Raw genomic sequence first — 24867 nt, 5'->3', positions numbered from 1 at the left:
TCATGTACCACCGTTGGTTTGTGGGTGTTTCGAGAAATAAATTGAACTGAATTAATAAATTCCGCCCGTCATATGGATACAAGCCTGTTATGATTCACTGAAGGATTCAGTTGTCACAGTTGGCCAATGTTTTCTCTTTTGAGATAGTGATGCACTCGTAAAGAAATCCACCCACTCATTGTCATGGCCATTATATCTTTTTTAGGACGTTAAAGTGCATATTTTATATTTGTGGAGATACTGGTGAGATAGGTACACACCTGGTGAGATAGGTATACACCTGAGTGCCCACACACTGGTGTCTTCACATTTACACTCTACACCCACTCCCCCACCCGGCAGGCTCAACACCCACGCCCTCACAGTTTGCATGCGTCTTACTGACGAGCTGACGTGTTGGTACAACGTGACATCTCTATCTTCAGATGGTTAGTATTTATAACAGACGATATTTTCCACAATTGGGGATCATCTTGAGTTGCGTCCTTTAGTTTGCCAGGAGCCGCTGACTGCAGGTTTACGTGTCTGATTTGGCCAGATTATGATCCTAGGTTGTGAGCATCATACTGAGTCTCATGGGTTACCATAATGATAGAGGTATCAGATTAGCCCTCGAGGTGTCGATCTTTCCAAGTCAGTGTGACACACAGTGGTAAAAATGAAATATTTTTTTCTGACCTCTCGTTTCAGGAACATGTTAAGTCCGGGTTTTCGGAAATGTTAAGGTCAGATAAATCTTAAACATCACCGTCACATCCGAGGAGCGGTCACAACCACCACAAGCACCTATAGCCTTAAATGAAACACGAGTGATATTCAGTCGTCCGCACCAATAAAGTAATAATACATAAACTCCACCCAAAACATTCGCCATTGGGCCATATTGCCTGCTACCCTCTAATTAGATACAACAAACTTTATGTGGAGCCCACCTACCGTAAGTTGTGTATAATCCGGCTGATTCTGTTTTCAACAGTTTTCATGTTGATGGGAGGTGAATGGAGTCCCTGTGTTCGTAGGTCAGTGTGATAGCCTAGTGGTTAAAGCATGCGCTCGTCTCATCGAATACCTCGGTTCGATTCCCTACATGCGTGCAAGGTTGGTTAACTGGTTGATTGGTTTGTTGGATGTGTATTCCAGCACTCAGCAATATTCCAGCTGGCGGGGGTTTGTAACTTATTAATCTAGACCTGACAATCCCGTGAACAACAGCATGAGCATCGATCTGAGCAATTTAGATACGATGACGTGGGTACACGGTGGTGTAAAGCCCAGTTTCGTGTCCCAGCCATGTTATTGTAGTAATAGTGCTAAAAGCGGATTACAACCATATTCACTCACTCACTCAGTGATACTGCACATGTGAAGCAGGGTGTATTCGTGTTTGCGTGCGCGTGTGCATGTGTGCATGTGTGCATATGCATGTGTATATGTGTGTGTCTTGGTCTGGAATATTGTCATTTATATAGCGCTAGACTATTACACAAACACAATATTATTTTGGTATGTCACTATCGAGGATCGAACAACCTACCACCACCCCCACCCAATCCCCCACCCCCACTCCCCACCTGCCGCGCTGACACTTCACCCACTAGACCTTAAATTGAAATGCAGAAGTGTCCGAAATACGGAGTGAAGCGGTTCTGTCACATGATCAGTTTCCAGCAACGCCAGACCACGGGGTAGATCCACCCTCCTGATACCAGGGCTAGTTCAGTCACCCTAGCTGCTTGGCCTACCGCCGAGATATCACAAGCGTAATCAAGCGAGATGGTCTTAAAGCTGTATTGGTGCATCCCAAAATCCTATCTTCCAAACGACTGAATATAACCCACGCGTTGTCCTCGTCATGAAAAGGAGATTATCTTTTCATTACCACGATGATGTTCATGAGAGACACACATAAATATATAAAAAATATAAATCGGCTTAATTGCAAAATTGAGTGTATGGTTTATGAATTATTAATTATAAAAAATTAAACATAAACATTATCGATGTTTGAATAGGTTTCAAAGTATACAAGGCTAAAACTAATTATCTATGATTTTCAAAATTATAAATATTTATGAAGCTAATTGGCAACCAGATACTATCACGACTTCAGTGAGTGAACAAATACGAAAAGATCTTACATTTAACCTCCAAGAAAGTTTTAGAAAAAAATGTATTTCAAGCTGCATAAACTCTAAGCACCTAATACCATATGAGGTATATATGAAATATTAACATCTATGCACTGGAAAGCAATTACCTCCCACGGTGTAAAGACGGCTCGTTGGCCCTCGCTCGTTATGTGTGGGACATGAGGGTGTATTACCACTTAATGACACCGCTGACAATACAGAGAGTGTAAAGCCTCTTGTTGAAGCACCAATAATAGTGATTTGCGGAACACTATATGAGTCATCCCTTTTCCCACGAAGCCTTGTATATCCATGTATCTGACACTTAAAAAATGGTATGTGTCGTAAAAGTTAATCTTTATATTTTAAGGTTCGAGTAAAAATATGAAAACTTAAAGTTAGCTTTTGACACTAGGTTGACAAAGACTTTGTGAGGTCAAATTGTTCAGATAAACATCTACGTAAGTACATAACGCGTGTTTTGTGAGTATGTCAATTAAACGTATACATGTATAGGAAATGGTACGTAGAAAATATAATTCAACTTTTTAATATTTTAACGAAATTTCATATGGACGATTCAAGAAAATATTTTGCGAACTTTCATCAAAGTTAATATAAGCAGAGAATAAAGATCTAAATATTTATTGGAAATCCAAATGTATTAAATTAAACGTATATAGGGTATGGTACCTTGAAGATTTTGGTACCTTGAGTATTTTAACGAAGTTTGATAAGGAAGATTCAAGAAAATATTTTGTTAACTTTGATCAAAGTTAATAGAAACAGAGAATAAAGATATAAATATTTATTGGAAATGCAAATCCATAAACCGTCAAATATTTGAAACGGATGTTTCAACTTAATTGAATATAGTAACATAGTTAAAATATCACAATTAGTTCAAAGCGTTCGGCGTCTCTTCCTTTTCTTTGAACGTACCTGGTGTTATCGGTATTAGCAAGAGATCGAAAGTTAATAGAAGAATGAGCGCCATGCAAACTAATAAACTACAAACACGCTTTAATGCGTGTACACATTAATTTGTTTATTTGTTAATTACTCGGGAGCCGGGCAACGCCAAAGGAAAGCATGTGCTACGGCCGGCGTTGGCGACGTCATAAAAAGACCACAATGGTCAAGCGTCTGCCCGCGCTATTAACAAACGAAGCCCCCACGAAGCCGACCTTTCTCATCTACCGCCAGGTTTATCAGTTTGTATTGTGAACGCCGTTGGGTAGACGCCTCTGTTACCTTTACGACCAAATTACAACCGTAACGAAATTTGTTTGCATATACACAAATAGTTGCATATTGTTATTTTCGGAATACCGGCTTTAATTCTGAATAATATCATGCACTCTTGCTACGTATGTATTAACAGGCTATGGGTCAGCGCTTGTTGATGGGTTTGTTTGAATTTTACGATCATTTCCTTTGCGATTTCAGTATGTATGTCTTTTGTATTGACTGAATATGAGTTGTGTACAGTGGCGGTGTACGTACCCACCCCTGCTAGCATAGACGTATTCGTATAGAAAGTACGTTTACCCGCGGTTGGGATACGCATTGTTGTAGTGAATGACTCATACGTTGTACGGTCCCCACGGAGGGGCTATATAATATAATGTACAGCGCTAATCCGCGTGTGTAGTATTATTCAATACGAGAGAAAATATTTTATTTAAATTATACCCGTATAGATTATAGTGTGTTGATTATTCTTCGATTTATATGGTAATGTAGTCGAACAGCGATCTAACCAAAGGGGAGGTGTACCGTACACGGAACAAACATCACTCAGGTGCTAACGGTGCTTAACTCCGCTATGGTTATTAAGCTAGCGGTATTTATGGAAAGGAAAAGCGAAAACTGTGTACCCCGCAATGATTCATGGTTAAGGCATATATCAAGGGGGTGCCTGGTAGGTCATTTCTTGACCTTTGACCTTTGATGGAGTGAGTGAGTTTAGTTTTACGCAGTTTTCTTCCATATTGCAGCAACATCACTTCGGTGGACACCACAAATGGGCTTCTACATTGTACTCATGTGGGGAATCGAACCCTGGTCTTCCACGTGACGAGCGAATGCTTTAACCCCTAGGCCACTCCTGTGATGGAGCGCTTGAACATGTGGTGTTATCTGTACATCTTGTGACAATCAGTTCCCGAAACACATAGACTCTTCAGTGAAAATGAACACCGTTATTACAGTTTAGAAAGAGTCACATTTTGGAAGGCAGTTGCACCCAGTAAAAGTCTGTTCCCAACAGGAAATGGGATCTTCTGTAGAAAATAAACACCCAGTCATCTTTCAGTTTACTTTGAGACACAGTTTACATGGCAGTTACATCATGAACTGAACACCCTGTCATGTTACAAGTTAGGTTTTTGCAGGCCGTTAACTCATGTAACAATTACTTCCCAACATACAGGATCCTCCACGAATCCCCATGGTGGTGAGCAGGTGGTGGCCGTTGATGATGCCGGTGTTGTTGTTGGAGCTGGAGCTTGTGTTGGAGTTGTGTACCAAAACATATACTTCAGACCCATCACGTCTTGCAACCCGGGTCTTTCACCTGTTTTAATCGCGATACCTGCCCCCAGGGTGGTGTTGGGTTTGGGTGGGGCATATATAGGTTGCTGTGGGGATGTTCCTCTCAGAGCCGTTGTGGGTTGGTGACTGGCGGTGTCACCAATCGTAAGACGCAATTAAAACATGTCTACCTATCAAACTACATGTATATAAGTGTGTATGAGTATGTATGCGTGCATGTGTATGTACAGGTGGGAATGTGTGCATGTGGTTGTGTATGTACCTGTTTTGTTTTGCATATGACATTAGATTTAGCAATTTTTTCTTCAAACGCACGGGTAAGCCGAACGTTGGGACACGAACTCAGGCATTTGGCGTTACGAGTCAACGCTCTAACCACACGGCTACCTACTCACCTTTGAAGTTTATATAAAAATGTAATATATACCTTAACACCGACTCTGATGATACAAGAGTCCTGTGAATCTGCACGTCGGCGTTACAGGTTTTTATTGGTCGTGAATAATTCAGGTCACTGGGACACATTTCCACGAAGTCGATTGTTGTAAAGGTGCGTCAAAATTATCAGTCAAGATTCATATATAACACCTAAATCTCATTTAATACGGGGTTGTCTGCATGTCAAGTGACAAACAAGATATTGAAATGTTTACAATTTATTTGAGCACCGTCATAAATCGTTATCTTGTAGTTTGCCAACTGGCCTAGCATGTAAGGTAAGGCTCCTTTAAAGATAGCAATGGTTACACAGGGTCTGTAAGTAATAAGCTGGTTCCCTGCTCCTTTTGCTAATTTGCAATATGCGAAACGGGGCCCAGCTTACTTACGGTACCAAATTTCCGGTTACAAGGATATGTTCAAGAACCAGTTCTAGTTCGCCAAATATGGCTTAACTAGACCGGACAAAGTGTACAACCATGCCTGGTTCAGAGGTGTTGACAGTCCTATTAATTGGCTAATTTAGTGATCGGAAATTTGTTATTCCCTCAACGATTACCGGTTCCTGACTGTCAACTCACAACTACGAGACCATTCGAGAAGGAATGAAACGTTCTTTGTAACCGGAAGTACTAAGGTCTCGCGAAGTGCTGTGACCTACTTACGGGACTAATTGTGTCAACAGATTTCAAACATCATCCAATATTACTTTGTTTATCCATGTTGATGTAGGTTCTGCTTTTAGGTTCGTGTTTGATGAACCGCAATTGAATATCCCACCAACTAGTACTCGTTGTTCAGTGGGCTGGGTGGTCATTCATTTGGACGGCGTCGAACCTGGTTTGTCTGGTCCAAACGTAATCACTTACATATGTTATGTCACTGGAACATTGTTAACAGTGGCGTTAAATTACACAGATATATCCAGTATCTAATCATGTCAGCTTACATGTATTCGGCGAAGTAGCTCAGCAGGTAGTGTACTCGCTCGGTCGTGTACTTGAAATGAAAACTGGGGTTCGAATCCGACAAGGCGAAAGTGGGTCGAGGCATTTTAGTGTCACAAGTGACTGAAATGTTACTTTAAGAGGTGCAACTTCGAGCAAGTTCCCATAACTGTGTCAGTGACTAGCATTATGTCACTGAGAGAAATTGGGCCATCCGTTATCAGCAAGCCGTCCTACTTGCCCACACTAGGAACAAGATCTTATCAGAAGAGAGGGCGTGTTGCACTTTCAAATGATAACATATTTTTAATAAGGATAAAATTCGTCTAACTCGACGCTTCAGGTGTATAACGGTCAATATATATTTGGCATTGTTCAATCAGTAAATGACCACAGGCATAACTTTTATGTTTTATTACAAAAATGATATTTCTATCTTGTCGTGTTAGGGGCATGGGGGCTGTATACCATAAAACCCGTGAAGGTCCGGGGTAGAATATGGATATTCAGTAACACGTGCTTGTTCCTAACTGCACATATCGATGCTCATGCTATCGACCACTGGGTTGTCTGGTCCAGACGCGATTATTTACAGACTCCATATAGCTTGAAGGTTGCTGAATACGTCGTAAAATTAGACTCACTCACTCTATAGTTTAACACGTATCTCCTTGAAGTGTTGAGTAATGTTCTTTATGTATGTTCATAGACATGAGTGTAAATTGTTTCATTGTGATAAAACTGAACTACACTTCAAAGCGATTTTAAACCTATTTCATTCTTTTGGTAAAATTACCACACAAGTGACCTCAGACTGGCTCGATTCATTATCTACAATATCGCGGTTCTGTAAGTGTCTTTATTGCACGTATGTGTCTGCACGAACGTGTATTGGCATCTCCGGTCACCACGCCTATGTCCAGAATCTGCTCCAGAGGGATACCTCATGAGGTCAGAACTGGACAATGGAATTCAGACCAGAAAATAACTTTCCAGGTCACAGGTCTGTAATGAGGCGATTATCTCACGACTAATCCTAATCCTTGGCCTGATACTCGAGTCGGCTTCACAGTGTGCAGTCAGTCGTGACAAAGCCCATAATGGATGATGTGGTCAATAACCCACTGCTTGCTCTCAGAGGAAGACCGTGGCCAAGCACTGGAAAATACCCTTACCGTAGATATACTCCCAACGCAACTGTTAGAAAACACGACCCCGTTCCACAATGCGGTATCGGTGATACTACAATTGTCGTAAACCATTGCTGAAATAGGAGAGTTACGAAAATGTCGGTTTTACGTAAGTGTAAAACTAGAAGTTAGAATCAATGCCATAGAACCAAGCACATTTCACAACAAGCAAAAGATAGATTCAATGTAAAAGCATGGGGGCATTATCTTTGTGCTGGCCATTGCTTTCTAGAACGACTTTGCACAATCTTCGACTGTCGTTATGCTAAAGTATAGGAGTGACGATACTAAGATAACATTGTGGTAGTCGATAAAGGACAAATTTAGCCCCCGTGTGTCTCATTGAATAATGCTTGTCCGCGGGCAAACATTGGATTATGCATCTCGAAGTGGAACTGATGTATAAGCTCTGTGCGTTGGTTCGCTATTTAACGCAGCTCTCAGACGTATGTATGGCGGTCTCTGTAAATAATCGTGTCTGAACTGGGCAATCCAATGATTTACAGCATGAGCATCGCTCATCACAGCTGGGATACGATGACATGAGTACATCAAATCAACAAGCATGTCCACCCTTGTCCCGTTAGTCGCCTTTTACAAGCATGGGTTACTGAAGACATGTTCTAACCCGGATCTTCACAGATCTGATACATAAGAAAAAACTGGACAGTCAAACTCAGCAATCACTTGCCTTTAGAGAAAGACAATGCTGACAAATTTAACAGTTTATCAAATAGCGTAGAATGGAATTAAGAGTTCTGAAATTCTGAAACATCTCAGGAACGATGCAGTTTGGTTTTGGGAGGCATGATTACGATTGCAAAGATTAAGCGATATCTGGCCAAGTTTCGTAACAATGTCAGCAGAGGTTTTTGATAAAGTTCAAATCTAGCGTAATTGTTTTTGTCTGGCGGCCAAGACATGTCAGGGGCAACAGCGACGGGCGTGCCCCAGACACTGTCACATCAACCTGTAGCACTATGGCAGACGTTACCGAATCATCACGCTCAATGTTCCAAATGTGTTCTGCGCATGCTTGTTGTCGTGACCTAAAGGTCAGATTCAAAATGGCGACAAGGTGACTGGCGACGCTAGGTGTGTTAACATTTTCACAACTTCAGTGATGGGTTTAATCCAGTGTCGAAATGTAACGGTGACGGCTGAAACATCGTTGACGACATATTACAACTGCTCTCTCCGATGTCGATGTGTTATAGCATAGAATTGACAGCTTAGTGGAATTTGCATCTACGTTTGTGATTAATCAGAAACGTTTACAAGGCTTGAACACATAACAGGTACCAGTTAGGACATAAGCATGATGATATATCAGCGGTATCACCTGTATAATGGAGACAAACAGACAAACATCAGCTCCTGTTGATATCCATCAGCTCTTGTCGAAGTGATTTCATGGGGACAACATCTTGCAGCTTGTGATGTACAAGATATGTATACAACCCATCAACAGTTTAGACTCACTTGAAGCACCCGCAATATATTATGTACGTAGCTGAGCATCCACGATATAATTTATATAATGTATGATTACATCGAAGATGAATTTCTTCACTAACTTGGGGGAACCAGCTGCAAACCATATACAGATAATGCACTAAATTTGCTGCAAAGTAAGTGCAATATTGATCACATGGACAGCTACGTTTCGGTGTAAAGCTTTTTTTAAAGAAATCGCCAGTTTCATTGAGTTTTATCATTTATTGAACTCGTGACAATAATCTTTTCAAACTTACGAACTTGTTTTACAATACACCAGTTTATATGTAAACGGTGCCTTGAAACAGTATGGATTATTTTACAAAATCTAGTTTAGAATAGTTGATTGAATAAGTGGCTACATTTTCACTATTGCCTAGAGCCTAGAATACATATAGTCTAGCAGTCTGTGTTACCGCTGTAACTGAGACAATAGATCTGATCATAGAAAATAAATATGTCTGGACCTTGATGCAAATGGCTTCCTAGTCCGAGTCCAAATCAAGTCTAGAATGAAGAGTTCAGTTGAATTTAAGAATTGTTCCAGACTCCTTTCAGATTTTTTTGTTTGGAGATTCATTCATTCATCTTAACATGACCATATGTTTTGATAAATATTCTAACACGACATAATTTAATTCTGGAATCACAAAAGTTCGGAAACTCACTGTGGCATCTTTCTAACAAGGGATTTGACAAAATTAAACGCGCAGTGTTATGAATACTAGTGAATGCTTAGGATGAAAAACTGTCAACGTTTTTCCTTTGTCGAAAACTCAAAATTTAAACTCGTTCGCCCATACCTTTGGGAAAATCGTCAGTGGTTTATCTAAACCCTTCAATGCGATCCCCTTTAATGTACGTGTAGCCACTACAGAGTGCAGAGCTGCAAGTGTCTCATATACTGATATTAGGTATGGTGAATCAGATGGTGAATCGACCACAACCGTAAATAACATAGGACATAATAGTGCGCCCTGTCCGACTCCCTCCACCTATGCAGTGGGTTGTAGTTAGAGGAAACAAAGTTCCTCTGTCTCAAGGTAAACAGCTGATCTCGCCAATCATCAACAACCGGTGTACATTTCAATCAAAGTATATCATAACAGGTCTACCCCACGAGATCGTCAATACCATACCCGACTGCTTTTATAATTCCACAATCGCTATGTGGTGTGAAAAAAATCTATAGCCTTGACCAACTGAATCTAATCCTATAAAACGGGGATTTTCAATTTCAATTTGACGTAGTTTCATTGTGTAAAGCTGCCTATTTGTATCCGAACAAACACAGTAGTGTGGTGTAGGTGGTGTCCTGTCTCCGTCCGTGTTTAGTTTTCTACCGTCTATATCACCCTAGCGTGGTAATCGGGGCTCTGTCATGATTAAATCACAATTACCGAATGGATTACAGCAGTCGCTATATTGCGATATTCTTATGTCAAATAGGGACAATGCGAAGACCCATAGCTAAAACACGCTACAAGGAAATATGAACTTTTTCAAACACGGTTCAGACGCATCTACCCGCTTAGAGGCCAAGCCACCCGATTAGTCACCGAAGATTCCCATTCTCACCCGTCACGAGCCGCGTTAAGAGACAAGCGGGGAGGGACCAGACTGAGTACATGGGAGGGACACTGAGGGTTTGTAGAATCGAAGCTGATGTAGACAAGCTCGCTAAGGATGACGTGCGTCATCAGCCCAAAGTCCACATCTAGATGAGTCACGTTATTGGACAAAAAGTTTGTTCTTTATGTTATTTTATCAAATATATCACAGCCTTGCCTTTATTTATTTAGAAAGGCACTGGGAATTTTCCTCATATGGTGAATGTATGCTGTCGACAATGAAGGAGGCGGTAGCGGTATCTATATGTGTACGTAGGTAGATGTAGAGAGTTTTCATTGCTATCTTTTGTCAACGAAAACTGTTTCGTGGGGGGAAATTAGAAATGTCAACGAAATATTTGGTTACTGCTGCAAATCCGTTGCTATCTCTTTTGGAATAACGTGTTTAGAGTTTGTCTGGAATCACTACAAAGATGCAAACCATTTTTTTCTTACAATGTTTCCCATATATAGAACTGTGAATGAAATGCATAAAAGGTGAATGTCACAAGATTGCTGCATTGTGTGTTGCCAAGACCAGTAAAATATTAAAATATCCTCGTAGAGAAATTACCCCATTGTGTAGAAGTCAAAAGATAATACTTTAATTGAATCAACTCGGTTCATATTTGTTGAAAAATCACGGAATTCATAAGTTTTGACTGAACATCAATCGCCATATTCTAAAGAACATGTGGATTCGTTTCCGAGACAGACGGAAGAAACGAATAAAACCAAGTATTTACACAATGAAAGACAGGCATACAGAAAATACATATAGTCCTGCAGTGTAATTACATATGTCCAATATCTATCAAAGACTTCCACGTTGACGTTGGTGAAGGGATGTTTTGACTTGGATGAAATAGCAACCCGTTAAGGTAGCCAATCAGAAGCCACCATGACGTCATTGTACACAAAGGCGTACAACGACTCGTGTTTAATAATGATAACATGCTGGTAAACACTAAACATGACGAAGCATGTATCAACTTTGAAGCAACAGAAAAACATGTATACATGAGCTTTGTGTCGGTGCCTTTGATGTCTGCCTGTCGGTAGGTATACACGATCGCGGTATATCGGGGTTTAGACAGTACCCGGTATATTCTGCTGAGACGGTGACGATACAGTGTGAAGGAAATCTACAACGCAGTATACAGTTAGTGTTTGGACCTAATTTGGCATAAAACACGTCCTGCAGAAAATGTTTAAATAATGCAATCTTGCTGTAATCTATCTTCTCAAAGATAGGTGTTCCTGTGAGGGATTTGGAAACCTAAGATACCTACATTCAGATAGTATTACAATGGGACTGAAATCATGGAGAGATATCTAAATAAGTTGTGATGTACAGTATTAATTTGTCATGTTGAACACTCGAGGCTCAGGTAATGACCCAAAGCGCTAGATATTTTATGTTGTACATTTTCTACACCAGAACTTGGTTTTAACAGTGTAAGTTATTTTGCAACGCGGTAAGTTATCTAGGGGTAAGTGGATACCTGTCAACACCCCCTTATTTCTGGGTAGATTACGTAAGTATATCTACAGGTAAATAGACCACGTGGGGATCTGGGGGTAAAATAGGTCCCAAGTATCACATGCTATTGTGCTGTCGGATTTCTTGGTTGAATAGGTCTTTAACAGCCTACACGTGTCACCCGTAAGGATAGCGCTTACTATAGGTATTCAGTACCCCGTGATTGTGGGAATACTAGGGCAAAATACTATTCCGGTATTGCTATCCATCGGAGTATTTGGGTAGAATAGGCCCTCAATGCCATGTGATCATGTGAGCACTAAAGAAGGTAGAATAGGTCCCCAGTGCCCCGTGACTATCATCAGTAGGGCTACTGGGGTAGAGTAGGTCTAAAGTACCCCGTCAGTGTCACCCATGGAGATACTGAGGGAGAATAGGTCCTCAATACTGCGTTACTGTCACCTTTCGGAACACTTAGGTAGACCCGATGGATTGGGTGCCATCGTATCGGTGGGAGGACAGTATTTCTCATGTTAACAACAATCGGTTGGGGAGTTATTTACGGATTTATTTACGCTTTGTGTGCTGGCGATTAGGAGCCTGACTCTGAGAGTTCGAATCCTGGATGGGACTCAACCCAACATAAGTACTAGAATCTGCACTGTAATCCCAAATATAACATATTACGCTGTTATGTACCCCGCGAACGCATTATACTGAGGCGTCAAACAACGATAACACAGACAACGTAGTGTGTATGGAGCATGAAACTTCGTGTATATTCTTGATCTCAGGCAAGGACTTATTGAACCTCATGCAACCCATGCTACTGACTGCTTTTTAACGAAAGTGTGAAAGTATAACAGTAGCGAGCTGCGGTAGCTGTACGCAAGATGTCGTCCAACAGACTTTCAGTATTCAACAAAAGTGGGTAACTCTAAACATACGTCAAAGGCATGTCGATAAAATATTTTATGTCGCGGGGCGATCTGTATACAATGCATCAAAAGGAATCACCTGCACTCAACGGAACAATCTAATACAATCAAGCATTTCATTAATGCTAGTCCATGGTAACATGTACCACTCAAATAAGCCAAGGACCACCCCATTCTTTATAGTTACTGCAGTAAGCTGTCATGCCATGTAATAGTAACTGTGGTGGTCCGGTGGTCCTTACCTATTTATGAGTACACATGGAAATCAGCAGGGTCACATGTGCTTCCCTGAGACGACATGATAAGCTCATTTAGCATCAACTGAAAATAGCCCTTCTTCAACAAGTCCAGTTCTAAGTCCGACTCTATGATTTTAACAAATGGGAGAGTTAACATAGGTAAGCCAAGCGGGATACATTTGTGAATAAAACTGCAGCTGGTATAACCATCCAGATGGGCTTTTTTGCTGATTATAGGTAAATGAGGGAGAATCAGTAAAATGAGAGAACGTTTAACGTTACAAACAGCAATAATCTCTCCCCAACCTCTCTTCACATTCTCTCCACCCAACCCCGCTCTCATTTTGACCCCTCTCTCCATTTCTCATTCCTCCCTCCCAGGATTACTCCCTCCTTCTCTCTCTCTCTCACACACGCAGGTACATACAATCGCATACATAAAGAAGTGTATACTAATTGATACTATCAAAATGTCGCGTTTTTAATTTCGCATTCCTTTTCCTGTTTTAAGCCAGTCTGTAATTTATGAGTCCCATTACAAATTAAACTGTGAACAAAATTAGATAGCCAAGTTTGATAAATGCCCAGGAGGAATCTACTATTGCGGCATATGCTCTGAACAGATATCACTGACCACATGGTGGGTTGTGGTACTATGCTGTTGGCTGAACCAAATGTATACACAACGCTGATATAAACGCAACACAACATGACGTCTACATTTTCTAACAATTGCATTCATTGTAAAATGAAAATACAGGCCGATTTCATCTGGGTATGTGACACTGTGTCTTCATTAAAATAATTACTCGGCCAGTGAAGAATACATCGATAACAGTAATGTACATAAATATTAATTTAATAAACATTTACGTTTATGTTTAAGGCAAAAATATTTATTGAATGTCAGTTAATGACTTTCGTATTTTTGGATTTTTTGTTGAATGGTGTCATGTGGAGCTGTTTTGGTGACACGACAAGAGGCCCTCAGAAAATAGAATATTACATAGCGTTACTATTGATATTCACACTTTATATGATAGGGGCAGTGGGGTAGCTTAGTGGTTAAAGCATTCACTTTTCACGTGGAGGATCCGGGTTCGATTCCCCACATGTGTGAAGCCATCTTCTGGTGATGTGGATGGAATATTGTTAAAAGAGGCGTAAACGTAAAACTAGGATTCCGTGACAAAATAATATCGAAATGGAAGAATTGAGGCAAAAAGAAAAAAAAAATCAAAAATAAAATACACCGGTTCGTATTCTTCATGAAAAAATATTATAAGAAGGTGCAGAAAGGCTCTCTTCATTTACAGAGTATGTCTGTTTCGAGGTTTCATTGCACCCCAACTGTGTACATCGATGTTCATGCTGTTGACCATTGGGTTATCTAGTCCAGACTCGATTGCTTGGAGACTGCCACCACCTAGCTGTAATATTGGTGAACACGGCGTTAAACAACAACTATATGACAGACTAGCGTGGGGGTTACATGGAAGAGTCTTTCCCAGTATCTGTCAAGACTGTTCCAACAGATAAGCACAGGGTGGATGGAGATACAGAATAGCTAACTCAGCAGGCATATCGCACCTGCTTACAACATGCCTTTCATTATTATCACAATCAGGTTACAGAATACATGTTTTGTAGCCAATGATTCTCAGCTACAGAATATACGAAATGCCTGTCAGCTATCTACATTTGATCTGGAAAGAACGCACCTTGCACGATCTTATCGACACGTGTGACAGGTGAAGGGATGATGCGAGATGCTTCTTCATCCCTTTCATCTTCGTACAGCTCAGACATAGACAGCGTCCACCCTGGCTGTGCCTTTGTTTACTATGTCATCCTAAAGACATGCTGCTGCGTTAATAGCTGATTCATGGACATTTGGAAAACAGAAAGTCGAGAAAAAATACGTTATGGTCGTTTAAAGTCTATTTTCTCGTAAAAGTATTTAAGCTAGTGTGCAATTTCGATCCGCCCATGATGCATCAGATTTTATTATGTAAGATAAGATAGGGTGTAACTTTGATAAAGGTGTGTGTATGTACACTGAACGCTTGGTATGTAAAATATCTGATGCATGGAGAGGACAATGGTAATAATACCAATAAATCGGCCGCTGCTGCTACTACTGTCACTACTACTACTACTACTACTACTACTACTACTACTACTACTACTACTGCTGCTGCTGCTGCTGCTGCTGCTGCTGCCGCTGCTGCTACTACTGTCACTACTACTACTACCACTACTATGTCTGGTCCACATTCGAATATTTACAGACCGCAATACAGCTGGAATATTGTCGAGTGTGACGTAAAAAACACTCACTCACTCACTCACTACCACTGCACCAACTACTTCTACTACCAAAATAAGTACTGTTTCTACATCTGCAGCTACTAAGACTACTAAGATTACGTGACTATTGCTGTTACTGCTGACGGCAGTATTACTAGAATTAGTACTACTTCTTACAATGCTACCAGTAACAAAAATATGTTTGCGTTAATGGTCGCTTGGAACAGAGTGTGGAATGAAAGCCAGACGAGTCGCTGGTCGTAGACGTTTGCGTAGATGTTCTTGTAGAAGTAGACGAAGACGTAGACATGAAAGCCACAAGCATATTACTGACAAAGACAAGTCCATCCGGGATTCGTGCCCACGATCAAAAGTCCCCCCCCCTCCACCAATAAAGAAACTGGACAACAATACGTGTCGCCTTTAACGACTCACACAAATAATAATGAAGGCAAAATCAAAGAAGAAATGATCAAGAATGAAATGCTTGTTTAACTGCCTGTTTTTTCTAATGATTTACATTCACATTGCACGTACTGATTCAACTCAATATATATATATATATGCCGATCAAAATCACATTGGAGAAACATAAACATGCACAACCAGATACTGGCTACGAAATGAACGAGATGTGTTTTACGCGCAGTCAGCAATATTCCAGCTATATGGCTGCGGTCTGGAAATAATCGAGTGTGAAGAAGAAAATTTCAGTGATCAACAGCATGAGCATCGATCTACGCAACCGGGCCAAGTCAGAGAGCCTGGAGACCCGACCCTTTAGTCTTCTGACGGCATAGGTCACTGAAGACCAGTTCTAACCCGGATCTTCACGGGTGGCAACGAAGAAAGGGTCATGTAGGAAACATAAATTAAAATGCAAGTATAATATTAAACAACACATGGGTGGAACCAATACTATGTGACAGCTTGAAATTTGATTGAATACTTCTGGACGACCCCGATGTGATGGCCAAGGTGTAGCTGACAGTGAGTGTACCCACGGTGTCTACGCATTGAATATTCTGTATTCATACCTCAACCCCTGTGACATAAATACGTAATCCAATAAAAAACCCATTCAGATTGCCAAATGTATTCGACTTGCTGTATTCACCAAACTGACATATATTTGAAATCCAACCTGACATTTTGAAGACCGACAAGGACAAGTGCTTCCCTCTCAGGTCGCTCTTAAACCCATTCAGCGGGACTTAAACCAAGACGGTGGGTTGTATTGTCACTTAAACCCGTGCATCATCGTTGTAATCAACAGAGGGATACAAACAGTGGGCGATGATAGTCGACTCCAGCGCTACCACCATGCATAATAATTGTTAAGCCCCAAGTACAAGGCGGTTCAGATTGCAGCCATCGTAAATCTTGCACGCATGGCAAACTGTGGCAGTAACATCAGCAGCCTCTATTTCTAGACTATATTAATCTAACTGAATGTGTATTGTGGGAATCTTTGTGTCCAATAGAAATAGTGTCAGTGGTCCAAAAAAACCAAGAAAGATGTTCAGTTGACGAGAAACAGAGGTTATCTGTCCGCCATCTTGATCTAGTAGTCACGTGACTCGGAGACTGGTACGAGTTTCGGCGTTGTCTTCTTCAACACTCAGTGTATTGTTAATACAGCGGCAACACAACTCGAGAGTGGAGTGTGACAATAAAGCTTGTCAGGTTACACAAAAATATCACAGCTTATACGCTTTAGTTTGCACAAAAAAGCATCGTTTTACCTGACATAGTATATATCTGTGTGAATACATGCACCGTGAAATGAAGCGGACTGCAGAAACACAGCCGCGAGAGGGCGCTGCTGATTGATGGGGAATGCGTACGTTCTGAATGCAAATTACGCGTGTTGACACGGCGATGATTTAGTACATGCGCATCAAGATATTATGCGTACTACGAGATATTTGATAAAGTACTGTTTTGTTGTCTATTGTAGCAACAAGTAATAGATTCGCTACAGCGTAGCATGGGGTTCTTGGAAATGCAGAATGCAAAAATGCTCTGTTTCTGAGCAATTAGACATCCATCCATTACTCATTTTCAGTTCATGTGGCTGCATTTCTTGCAAGACGACAGCTGCAAGCTGCAGGGGGTAAATAGGATCGTCACACAGCTAAAATGTATTAATTTTCTATTTATTGTCATGTATACCGTTCGGAACAAAATAACGATTACTGTTCATGCATTCTTGAATTTCCGAATTATGAAAGAATATTTTCTACATACAGACACAAATATATTTAGAAAAGGCAGAAAGATATTATCGTGAAACAGATTTTTTAAAGGAAACTCAGCATTGTGTTTGCGTTCAGATGTTTAAAATTAAGTAGAATGAATCACGTGTTCATCGACTGAAATAATTAAATGATGTAATATATACTTGGAATAAAAGAGTGTTTGGATGACAAAGTCAAGTTTTTAAATGCGTCCTTTTGTAAGCGAGCGAGTGACTCATTATGTCACAGTGGTACGTAGTGAAACTATTTGAAATGTGTCCCCGTATCCTTGTTTACTTGTTTACTTTGTTGTTCGTTCTTTCAACTATTCGACAGTGGGCTTTGAATAAATGAACCTAGACTGGTCAAACCAGTGACTGATAGCATGAAGCAAGCCATACATGTTGGGGTACAATGACCCGCCACCAACGACGTCACAGCTCTGACCCCCCAATCCATCAAGTCGCCTTTGGCGTCGACGGAGTTGCTGGGGACAAGTTTGGAATTCGAACCCATGAACAGAAAAAAACACCAACGCAGGGTTTGAGATCACTTCACATTAGTATTTGCTCTCTAAGTGATAGTGTCAAATATAATGAAAACAATAAAGTGAGTGAGTATGGTTTTACGCCCCCTTTAGCACTAGTCAGCAATATGACTCGGGGAGGGGGGTGGGGGGACACCGTATACAGGCTTCACACGTCAGTATTTTCATGTGCGGAATCGAACCCGGGTCTTCGGTATGACGAGCGAATGTATTAACCACAAGCCCAGGTAAATTAAGCAACGGCGAGGAAGAATTCAGGTACCGAAGTATTATGAGGATAATCATCATATTTGTTAAAAGTGCATAGTAATCTTGTAAAGTGTTTTTCTACTCTGGAAAGCCAAACAGAAATATTACAGAACTGTTATACAATGTTTAGGAATTCACAGAGCCGAACGAAAGACATTATACAGCAAAAGCATTTTTTAAAACATATTTTACAAACTTAGTATGTTATTATGCGAGCATTATGTCTTCCAGTGTGACCGATTTGCCTCTGTTGAACACGTTGTATGTTGTATACGGGTAGCCAGGGAAAATGCTAATTTCGTTGTGCACGTGTGTCGCCACCCGATAACAATGACGCTCTCTGTATTCTGACCTTAGCATAGCGGTGGATTTTACCCGGCACAATACGGGTACACCTCTTTGGCATGTCAGCAATGTTGGGGGAAGATGCTCTCTAACGCCGTTGTACGTCACGGCATACTTATATTGTCATACTCCTGACAATCGCACATTATATTTCATTGTGTGGTATTTCATGTATCTGCAAGTGTTAATGTTTTGTTTGTACCGTAGTTTCGTTTTGGAGTGGAATGAGGGGATTGTCGTGTATTATTAAGCACTGATGCTACTGTCCCGTATTAAGGTAGTGCAAATTATCCCTAATATATCTAATATATCTACGATCTAGACAAATCTGTCTGTTTTACTGGACCTGTGGTCAATAAAGTGATTTTGGGATTTGGCATTTGGCACTGGGCCGGAGGGACTGGAACTTGACCTGAAGCAGCCTATCCATATTGCCAATGGTATGTTAATCTCTGCAAAACAATTTCAAATTGTACACTTATAGCTTTGTTTTGTGTAGTCTGCATGTACTTAAAGTGTTCAATTTAGCAACTATCATGGAATGAGTGAGTTTGGTTTTACGCCGCACTCAGCAATATTCCGGCTTCATGGCGACAATCTGTAAATAATCAACACCATGAGTATCGATCTGCGATTGGGATATGATGACATAGTCAGCCAAGTTAGCGAACCCTACCACCTGATCCCATTAGAAGCATTTTACCAAAGATGGGCAGACTATTGGATGGGAAGATTATGTAGTGATTTGAATGTCTCAAATGCAGCTGAACACAAATCACACTATTTTATTAGCCAAATATAGTCATATACAACACATCTTTGTGTACAACTTACCCTTTGCCGTTAAAATACATAGGTTTCACAATTTCACCAAGGGAGCGCAGCTGCATATACTAATTTGCACCACTTATAAACCCTGGCGGATTGACAATGCTTGAAAACAACAACACACTCTTAGTTACATAGACACCCGGTGCCAAGCTACCCAAACTCGATGTTCCTCACTCACTCACTCTCTACAGATTATTCCCTATTCTTAATCGTAATGAGCAAAACCTTGCTCAACTGTATCACGTTGACCTTGAGGGACACGATAACAAATCCAGTCTATCCATAACCTGAGACGACCAGGCTACATACCTGTACCCAGACTTACACCTGGTGGGTACTATTGTTCAGCATGGGGGTAGCCAGCCCTTTGTTAATTAATACCTGTAGTTTTTTAAGCCACTGACGACAGTGCACCACTACTTCTCACCACACCACTCATCATGAGGACCTTCTGTAGCCATTGATGCCGTGTACAATACACTCAGATACACACCAATAAAACTGTTTATTTTGATGTGAACGACACGGGTTGTTCGGTACATATTTGGTGGTTTATGTTGTATTGAGATACAGGTTAAACGTATTTACCAGTGTGTTTGTCCACCGGACTGCACAAATGTGCAGTGATATCAAATGAACTTAAACAGCTATTAAGATTAATGTATACAGTATATTGTGTCGCGTTGATATTGATGCCGAGAGAAACACGTGCACACAGTGTAAAGTTTGTTTATACTTCATGATTATTTAAGAATCAAAGGTTTGAGTGAAATAATCATTGCTGACGATCCATAAGAAATAAAGGAAACGCCTGTATATTTAAATTCAACAGATTCAACTTTTGTTAGGGATCATGATTATATTTTTTCAATATTTGGTTACGAAGACTGAGCACATGAAATCATGATCGCTGACATGTTACGTTGAGTATATATAAAAGCTGAATCTATTTGAATTTAAACTTGCACCTATGTAGTATATATTGATATACTGTTTCAATAATGAAGGATGAAATTAGAAACACCTTCCGATTATCATTTCGACTGTACTGATTTGCTGTACTTAATATGTACCTGTCGGGCTTTTGGGTAGCTTAGTGGTTAAAGCGTACTACTACTACTACTACTACTACTACTACTACTACTACTACTACTACTACTACTTCTGCTGCTGCTGCTGCTACTGCTACTACTACTACTACTACTACTACTGCTGCTGCTGCTGCTGTTGCTACTACTACCAATGGGATAGTAATTATAATAATCAGTTTCTGATAAAGCGCCGCGAGTAATCACTTAGTTTTTGGAGACTGTGCGCTATAGAAGATGGATTGCTATCATATATTACTCGACGCTAAAAAGCGGTACTGTCCAGATTATGGAGGTTTCAGTATATGCATAGTTCACACCCAGCTCATCCTGCTGACATTTGCGATGCGCTATCAAGGACCGACTGTACTCGGTAATAACCCTGTCACCTATCAAATTTCATGCCAGAGCTCCGAATAGATTATGCTTATGAATGAAGGCAGGGTGATGATGGCAAGAGCTCCTCTGCTGCAGGCGGTTAAAGACACCCCGTACCGGAACCCCTTGCTCAAAGGAAAGATCCAGTCCAAAGGCACTGAGCTTTTTTGTGTCACAGGAAAAGTTTACAAAACATCCACTTTTCCCCCAAAGCGAATCTCAACATTGTTTAACCTATTATGCGCATAGTGGCCTAGTCCTGTGGACATTTATTGAAAATTTGACACCCATAATTCCTTGCTACTTATTATGAACAGAGTAATCAAGGGGGCGGTTCCGTTCCGCCCAGCGCTGCTTTGGGCAGTTTCGGTCCCGGCAGGAGATGGAACATGGGATTAAGAGTTACAATGATGGAAGCAAACGTTTACCCAAGAACCGTCTGAGTGAAAGGATTTAATCATATTCAAATCACCGCCTTTTCAATTATAAATAAGAGTACAGTAACTGACATTTTGTAAGCTGGTATTAGGATGTGTTTACCTATATGTTAAGGGTTTAAAACCACACATGAAACTACAGGATGAAAAATGGTTCTATTCAACATCTACTGATCACTCTTTGTAGGTGCAAAGGACATGCGTATTGTTTGTGGCAATATGTTTGTCCTTGACTAAACACTAACTCCTTGTTTCAGAAAACCTTGCATTTCTCCGAGTGGATCTGACGATCTGGTGTCAGCTTCCTTATTATGAAAAGCACGTCTTAATTTTTTGAGAGGCATATTTGAAGTTATGAAGACCAATAATGGCAACCTTGTGATGAACAACTTCTTATATTTCGTAAGTGAGACGTTTCGATACAGATTCTTTAGCCGCTATCAAGGAATACCTTTATCCGTAAAAATATGCAACAGAGAAGCACACAGTTATATAATACGTGCTTACTGATTCATCAGGTGAATGACTCATACGATAATATATTCATAAATAATAAGATGACGTCCATAAAGTTATTACTTGAACATTACATTCATATGCTAGAAGTATGTCTGATATTCTAATGCATCATATTCCATGACGCACAAAAAAAAGGAATGTTATATCCGGTTATCCTTATAAACAGAAAGTAGTGTACTTCAGCTTAATGTTTCATTTTTCAGAAAGCACATGGACAATTTGATGTTGTTTGAAGTGAACGTTACATTCCTTGCATTCACATATTTCATCAGTAACATCACGGACGTTTAGTGTGATCAGAGACTATTATATGGTCTCTGGTGTGATGAACATCCTAGATTGTCATAACAGGCGACTAACGGGATCGGATGGTCAGGTGCGCTGACCCAATTGCTTAGGTCGATGCTCATGATGTCACGCCCTGGACTGTTTTGTACAGACTCAACAATTTATACGCCGACATGTAACTAGAAAGCTTCTCTGTGGCGTGAAAACAACAAGCAAACAAAATAACAGGGGCATTGCTCATCACTTAACAAGATTGTAACTTGGTTTTGCTTTGGCAACATCTTGAATGAAGACATCTGAAAATATGGACCCCCTTCAGTCACATGTATACAGGGAGAGTATTGGCCAGCACCCTGTCCCCTTGTGTATGCCCAGGTAACCGTACTGACTGCCCAACAAGCCCTGAAACAGTCTCCCAGGACTCAACAAACAATCACCAACCGCCCGTGCCGCCATTGTAATCTTCCCACAAAGACCTCTTTTCGTGAATAATACCCGATCATGGCCCTTCATATAGTTTTCTTTCAAAGGGGGACAACTACTTGACATATATTGTTTACGATAGCTTATTAATGACACTTGAAAAACTCCACGTTATATACGTTGGTAATTGCGTTCTAACCAAGGGAGACAACTGTTGTTGGGATTTCCGGGTCCAGCTGTGCGAAGACGAGGCTCGCGACCTTGTGTTCCCAACAGAACCACCGTGATACCATCACAGGAGGTATGACAAGTGATATTACTTGATTCCTCCCACTCTCAGTGGAGCGTGATAACTTTTGTTGGGCCTTATTTACACCCTCTGTGTATTATAGTGTTTGATTTATTCCTTGATGTAATTTGAGAATCAGTTCAGCTTCCAACGGATAGATATTTCAAAATCGCGACCTGCAAGGCTTCGGGTCACAAGGGAATTCTGGTGGCCATGACAATGCATATCTTTGGCGGGAATCGTTCCGGAAAAAAACGTCTTGAAAGTGCTCTTATTGATTTGTGCATCTTATCTTGGTCGGAATGAACACATATAACTGTCATGTATTCATCCCATCTGAAGAACCGGTACCCAAACCGTGACAACGTGTCTGCTTTTAGGATATATTTGGGAAGTTAGGGAAAGTGACGTCATCAGTGATGATCTTTGTGCATAAGTGATGTTTGTAATCATGAGTGGGTAGGGGCGAGGGGTAGCCGTTAAGACTCGTGTTCAATAATGCGTATATCCAATTTTTGGTGTAATTCGCCTTGAAAATGCCGGAATATTCTAAATGCGGCGTAAAACAAAACTCACTTATAAGTGGGTTTATTTTTCACACTGCTTTCATCAATATTTCATCAGTATCACGGCAGGTGCTCGATAACTGTTTAGATAGTGAAGCAAACAGCAATTCGAATACATCTCTCATATTTCGCAGGTTCATTTTGAACCCAGTTACATGACAACTGATTAACATCATTTCCCATCCTGACAAAAGCCTCATTAGTTCCAGACACCATGGGTCGAACATCAAATGATTTCGTGCCAGAAATAGATTTCTTCTAAATTCATTATATCACATCTGTGTTCTCTGCAGCTTGTACCAAGTTAAATGTCTATATACAGATGAAGGTTAGAAATCATCTAGCGTACTTCGACCTTGATGGCGAGATTGTAATTCAAGGCTGGGGGGCTTATATCACTGACGTTTACGTTAATCCTGATACATTCTGTTGGGACACATCGCAAATCCATGCTACCATCCTCACAATAGCTCTCTCCGATTATGTTAATAAACATATTTTACATTCACTGGTTCTTAAAGGCAATCAATCACTACCTCCGACACAGGCCGCGGCAGAACGGGGAGAGGGAGGGGGACCATCATCCTCCTGGGAGGTCAGAGGAATGGTGTCCTTTACATCTTTATGGGATAATATGGTCCTTAAGAGTAAACAGATAGCGCTACCAATGGATATGACCTAGGTAGCTTTGAGTTTAATGATTAATTGGCTCGTTCCACTGACCAACATCGTGTAAAACATGTGAAATGACTGCTCCCCCGTAGTTGGGGTAAGTGAGGGGCGGGGCGGGAGGGGTGAGTGTCTTTGTCAGATGGGGTAACAGAACCTCTTTGAATGCGAATAACCTTTCTTCGGTTGAATACAAAATTTGTTATCTTGAGGCGTTTTGTCCAAAGGATGGGCAATGCCATGTATATAATGCATGTGGGATGGGTGGCGGATTGACTGACAGTAAGTCAATACCTATTGAGGATCTCTGGTCACTGACGGTCAAAACCCATAACCGTTAAAAGATGGCACTCGCTTCCGTGTCATTATTGGGATGAAAGAAAGACAAAGATCTGAACCCAAACTCAGACATGGAGACTCGTTCACAGAAACAGAATCTCAGTTCAGAAAGCGAGACTCACCCAATGAAGTCACAGACGCAGATACATAGATCTGAACCCACAAAGGGACTCATGTATGGAGACTGAGTCTCAATTCAGAAAGATAGACTCATCCATTGAAGTAACATTGTCGCAGTCCCACAGATCTGAACCCACAAAGGGACTTAGCCATGTAGATTGAACTCAGTTCAGGCGTAGAGCCCCAACACGTCACAGTCACG

This window comes from Haliotis asinina, chromosome 2 (assembly GCF_037392515.1).
Source record: "Haliotis asinina isolate JCU_RB_2024 chromosome 2, JCU_Hal_asi_v2, whole genome shotgun sequence".
In the NCBI taxonomy this organism is placed as follows: domain Eukaryota; kingdom Metazoa; phylum Mollusca; class Gastropoda; order Lepetellida; family Haliotidae; genus Haliotis; species Haliotis asinina.
The sequence above is the reverse complement of the archived record's forward strand: the minus strand, read 5'-3'. Positions refer to the sequence as shown.